Source organism: Geotrypetes seraphini, chromosome 4 (genome assembly GCF_902459505.1).
Source record: "Geotrypetes seraphini chromosome 4, aGeoSer1.1, whole genome shotgun sequence".
NCBI lineage: Eukaryota > Metazoa > Chordata > Amphibia > Gymnophiona > Dermophiidae > Geotrypetes > Geotrypetes seraphini.
The window spans coordinates 110956317-110962455 of record NC_047087.1 but is presented as its reverse complement, the minus strand read 5'-3'; the positions used below and the strand labels follow the sequence as shown (position 1 = coordinate 110962455).

The 6139-nt window shown below is 43.7% G+C and overlaps 1 protein-coding gene across 1 annotated transcript in view; it reads left to right on the top strand.

Annotated features, from left to right (window-relative positions):
• The window catches only part of TEX55 (testis expressed 55), a 216956-nt gene that overhangs the window by 33102 nt on the left and 177715 nt on the right, over window positions 1–6139 (top strand). The window lies entirely within an intron of this gene.

The window sequence follows — 6139 nt, the reverse complement described above, 5'->3', positions numbered from 1 at the left end:
AGAGGGAGGGGGAACTGGGCATTGGGAATGAAGGGGCAGGGCAGGGTTTGGGGCGTTTTTTTAGGGGGATCCTAGAGGGTGGTCTAGGGCGTCGGTGGGGGGAAGTTGGATGAGACTGGGCGGAGGTGGAAGGGGGTTGGGACGTTGGATGGGACTGGGCGGAGGTGGAAGGGGGTTGGGACGTTGGATGGGACTGGGCGGAGGTGAAAGGGGGTTGGGATGTTGGATGGGACTGGGCGGAGGTGAAAGGGGGTTGGGACGTTGGATGGGACTGGGCGGAGGTGGAAGGGGGTTGGGACGTTGGATGGGACTGGGCGGAGGTGGAAGGGGATTGGGAGGTGGGGCGTCTGCGGGGGATAAGGAACGGCCGGTCAGGGATAGGGGTGTCTTCCTCCTCCTCCTCCTCCTCCTCCTCTTCCTGATCCTCCTCCTCCTCTTCCTCCTCACTCGCATCTGAAGACATAAATGCATGTAGTGTCAGAAGTATATGAAGAACTGTTAATGTTTAAAATGTTTGTCTGCGCCTGATTGTCTTGCGAGTTTTTGACCTGTCAACGTTTAAAATACATGATTGTTCAACACATATTATGACTGCACACCTTATACCCACCCGATATTTTACTGTAACATACCTGGGGTGTTGTCCAGATTGCGGCGGACAGCCCGGACCCATGCAGGGTGATGTAGCCTGAGCTCGCGGGCTTTTTTCTTCAAATCCTCAACCTATTACATAATGGAGAGACATGAGTGAGCCATGATATATGGTTCATAGAGAATAGCACGTGGACAAATCGCGCAGACATGATATATATATATACATTGAAAGCAGTGCATGGAAATAGATTGCAAGCATAATAATTATGTAAATTTTGAAAACCCGACTGGAATACAGCTAATTAAATCAAATAAGTACATGAGAGACACCATTATCAACTGCACAATTTTTCAGCAGATGCATGATGACGCAGTGCGCGATTTCAGGAGATGCGTATCCATTTTTGCCTTCCGCGCAAAAAAAAAAAATTATTTATCCGCGCCAATTTGTCAGCGCGCAATTGTCTATGAACAACATGTATTTGATAAATACTTACGGAGCGCGGTGTAATAGCGCGGGCGTTGAACAGCTGCGCCAGTTTTCCCCAGGCCCTGTCCATTTCCCATATATTGCGTCTTTTCCCCTTAACGGGGAAAAGCAGTTTAGCATTGAGCGTGAAGTACTCAGTTAATATGAGTACTTCACGCTCGGAGAAGTTGGGCTTCCGCCCACGAAACCCCGAATAGTATGCCATCTTCTCTGTGAATCTATGACGTTTTTGCAAAGCTTATATACCAGTCACATGACCGATGTTGTGTGAATATCGTGAGATTTCCCCTTTTCAGTGCTGCTATTGGTTATCTAAAACACGTGTTAAATGGTCAATAGTCAAACAGATTTTTCTACATTGTAGTGATGAAATGCACATATTAATTGAGTATGTGTGTATTTTATAGTATATAGTTTTGTAGTACTTGATTGAAACACAATTAGCGTTAGCATGGCGTGCATATGTGTTGAAACGCGTGATGACATCAGCTTGTCTCCATTAGTGCATAATGATGACGTATATCATCATATTAAAGTTATAGTACTTTTTCGCGCAATTGACGGATTAGTTTCCCAGTGCGCAATTGACGGGTTTTAGTATAATGAGCGCAAGTGAAAAATGCGGACGAACAGAGTTAATGGGAAATCTGAATAAATGGTGACATTTGTAAATGCGGGTGGGGGGCCTAATTGCGCATGCGCATATGTAGTTCAACGTATGCATGTGCTAACCTATTGATCGTAAATATTCAGATGTGAGTTGCGCCGATATGAAAGTGCAGCGTACATGAGAAAAGGCTTTACCAAATACTGGCAATAATATTTTATTTATTGTATATGCAAAAGGATTGGGTGCAAGTTAAATGTGTGATAGATTGACGCATCCGCGCATGCGCAGCTATTACAGTGTTTGTATATGGGAAACACATAAGAACAATAAAATTATATTAATTTTAAAAAGATCAGGGAGTCATGAGTAAATTATTTTAATTATTACACATCATTTTCCACTCCTAATATATTAATACAGTCATACATCACATATGTTTGTGAAGAGGGATACAGAGAAAATACATTATCCCAGGACAAGCAGGCAGCATATTCTTAACGCATGGGTGACGTCACTGACGGAGCCCCGGTACAGACCTTTTTAACTAGAAAGTTCTAGTTGGCCGCACCGCGCATGCGCGAGTGCCTTCACGCCCGACGGAGGAGAGCGTGGTCCCCAGTTAGGATAAGCCAGCTAAGAAGCCAACCCGGGGAGGAGGGTGGGACGTAAGAATATCTAGTGAGTAGTGTGTAACGTCACCCATGCGTTAAGAATATCTGCCTGCTGTCCCTGGATAACACCTGTTACGGTAAGTAACTGTGCTTTACTGCTCAATGCAGAAAGTAGGTATCATCACCCTAAGGTGTGTATCGGGTCGTTTGTTAATTCTTATCTTTGTCCTAAAGTTAAGTGACCTAATGTTAACATGAAAATGGAATCTAAGTCACTCTGCACTGATAATATGCCACCAGGTCAATTGTACAGGAGATGATTTAACCTACATAAATGAAGGAATTGAAAATTATATTTTTCTATTGGAATTGTGAACTTGAAAATGGATGAAATAAACCTTTTAGAAAATGTACATTTAGTGGAAGAACTTCAGATGTATTCATTTGGAAGCATTGAATGTTGGCAGGGATATGTACTTTAGAGGATGTAATAACTAATAGTAAACTGCTTGACTTTTCACAATTGCAACATATATTTGGTCTAAATAAATCACAATATTTTATGCTTTCAGGTGGTATAACTTAATAGCTGGATTTGTAAATAAAACACCAAAACATGGTCTTAGAGACATTTGGAGCATTGAGATTAAGCATTCAATTGATGCATCTCAATGGCCACAACTTTGGCCTAAAAAATATTGCCACTATCATCTTGAGGCTGGGACATTAGATCATCTTTTATTGTATTGTCCATATATATTATTAGTTTAGAAATCAATGTTGCCTCAAATAAATAGGATGAAGGACAATCCAGTAGCCTTGACTTATTATTGTATTATGGCAAATTATGTATTTAATTATGTCGGAATAAATATGATTTCAGGAAATGTTATTCATGTTTTAATCTTACATCAAGTGTTAAAAAAAAAACAAATTTTAATTTAAATGCAGCACTTGCAATTCTTTCTAACACTTAATTGTTTCCATTGTGTCCTTACGTGTTACTTAGTTGGATAGTACAATACAAATTTACATTTAATGGCATAGTTATTAATGTCATACTAACATAAAGAAAACAACAAAATGTTTTAAACATTGGTAAATGTTTATTAAAATATTGCATATGTGATAAACATGTAATACACATATGTTCAAATGCAGTGTCAACAACACAAAATCTTTCAGTTCACCATTCATGATCTTTTATGTACAACATACTGAATTATATCTTTATTCGTTTTAAATCATAAACAAGTGTGCAATAATATATCCATTAAAGGTGGCACAGCAGTTAAACATCAGTGACAGTGAGTAAGGATGTGGTTATAGCAGTGAAAAAACATCAGGAGCAAATTAACAGACAGTTTAAGTGAAACAGTAGAAACAACAGTCTGGACCACCAAAAGGAGTGGGGGACATAGACAATTTAAAGTGTCTCATCTGTTCATGCACCATGTGTGGAAAACACACATTTTGCTATACGACCCTTGAAAAAGAAAGACCATACACACCCTTCAAATTAAATGAGCAACAGTGGGAGAGAGTGAGATATTGGCAGAGCAGTTAACCAACATCTGTGAGAGTGAGAGCAGTGGTTTCAGAGACAGCACCTGACTGACATTCTGCTGGGGGGGGACTCTGCTTCTGGGTCCTGCAAAGGCCAACACCTGACTGCCACCATCACATTTGCACCCTTGTCAACCCATTCTGGGTCCTGCAAAGGCCAACACATGACTGCCACCATCAGGTTTGCACCCCTGTCAACCCATTCTGGGTCCTCGTCTTTTTCTGAATCACATGGCTTCAGAGACAGCACCTGACTGACATTTCTGCTTATGTACTTTCTAGGCCACCAAAAACAAGGGAGGAAATGTACAATTTCAAGTTTTTCAAATTTTCCTTAACACAGCCGCTTTCCCTGAAGCCGCTCCATCCAAGACACCATCTGACCTTCCCTACGTGAAGGAAAAAGCCTTTGAACACCACCCACAACACCTTGAAAATGTCAAAGCGAGTACAGTATGCTTGAGTGGGTTACCTTGCTCGGCATAAAAAACCTTCACGCTTGGCACATGTCAGAGCAGTGGATACTAGGATAGGTAGGGGTCAGAGGAGGGCTTCAGAGAAGCAGTTAACCAACAGTAGTGGGAGTGAGAGCAACAGTTGGCAGAGCAGTTAACCAACAGTAGTGGGAGAGAGAGATATTGGCAGAGCAGTTAACCAACATCTGTGGGAGTGAGAGCAACAGTTGGCAGAGCAGTTAACCAACAGTAGTGGGAGAGTGAGATATTGGCAGAGCAGTTAACCAACATCTGTGGAGTGAGAGCAACAGTTGGCAGAGCAGTTAACCAACATCTGTGGAGTGAGAGCAACAGTTGGCAGAGCAGTTAACCAACAGTAGTGGGAGAGTGAGATATTGGCAGAGCAGTTAACCAACATCTGTGGAGTGAGAGCAACAGTTGGCAGAGCAGTTAACCAACAGTAGTGGGAGAGAGAGATATTGGCAGAGCAGTTAACCAACATCTGTGGAGTGAGAGCAACAGTTGGCAGAGCAGTTAACCAACATCTGTGGAGTGAGAGCAACAGTTGGCAGAGCAGTTAACCAACAGTAGTGGGAGAGTGAGATATTGGCAGAGCAGTTAACCAACATCTGTGGAGTGAGAGCAACAGTTGGCAGAGCAGTTAACCAACATCTGTGGAGTGAGAGCAACAGTTGGCAGAGCAGTTAACCAACATCTGTGGAGTGAGAGCAACAGTTGGCAGAGCAGTTAACCAACAGTAGTGGGAGAGTGAGATATTGGCAGAGCAGTTAACCAACATCTGTGGAGTGAGAGCAACAGTTGGCAGAGCAGTTAACCAACAGTAGTGGGAGAGAGAGATATTGGCAGAGCAGTTAACCAACATCTGTGGGAGTGAGAGCAACAGTTGGCAGAGCAGTTAACCAACAGTAGTGGGAGAGAGAGCAACAGTTGGCAGAGCAGTTAACCAACAGTAGTGGGAGAGAGAGCAACAGTTGGCAGAGCAGTTAACCAACATCTGTGGAGTGAGAGCAACAGTTGGCAGAGCAGTTAACCAAATCTGTGGAGTGAGAGCAACAGTTGGCAGAGCAGTTAACCAACAGTAGTGGGAGAGTGAGATATTGGCAGAGCAGTTAACCAACATCTGTGGAGTGAGAGCAACAGTTGGCAGAGCAGTTAACCAACAGTAGTGGGAGAGAGAGATATTGGCAGAGCAGTTAACCAACATCTGTGGGAGTGAGAGCAACAGTTGGCAGAGCAGTTAACCAACAGTAGTGGGAGAGAGAGCAACAGTTGGCAGAGCAGTTAACCAACAGTAGTGGGAGAGAGAGCAACAGTTGGCAGAGCAGTTAACCAACAGTAGTGGGAGAGAGAGCAACAGTTGGCAGAGCAGTTAACCAACAGTAGTGGGAGAGTGAGATATTGGCAGAGCAGTGGTTTCAGAGACAGCACCTGACTGACATTCTGCTGGGGGGGGACTCTGCTTCTGGGTCCTGCAAAGGCCAACACCTGACTGCCATCATCACGTTTGCACCCTTGTCAACCCATTCTGGGTCCTGCAAAGGCCAACACATGACTGCCACCATCAGGTTTGCACCCCTGTCAACCCATTCTGGGTCCTCGTCTTTTTCTGAATCTCATGGCTTCAGAGACAGCACCTGACTGACATTCTGCTGGGGGGGGACTCTGCTTCTGGGTCCTGCAAAGGCCAACACCTGACTGCCACCATCACGTTTGCACCCTTGTCAACCCATTCTGGGTCCTGCAAAGGCCAACACATGACTGCCACCATCAGGTTTGCACCCCTGTCAACCCA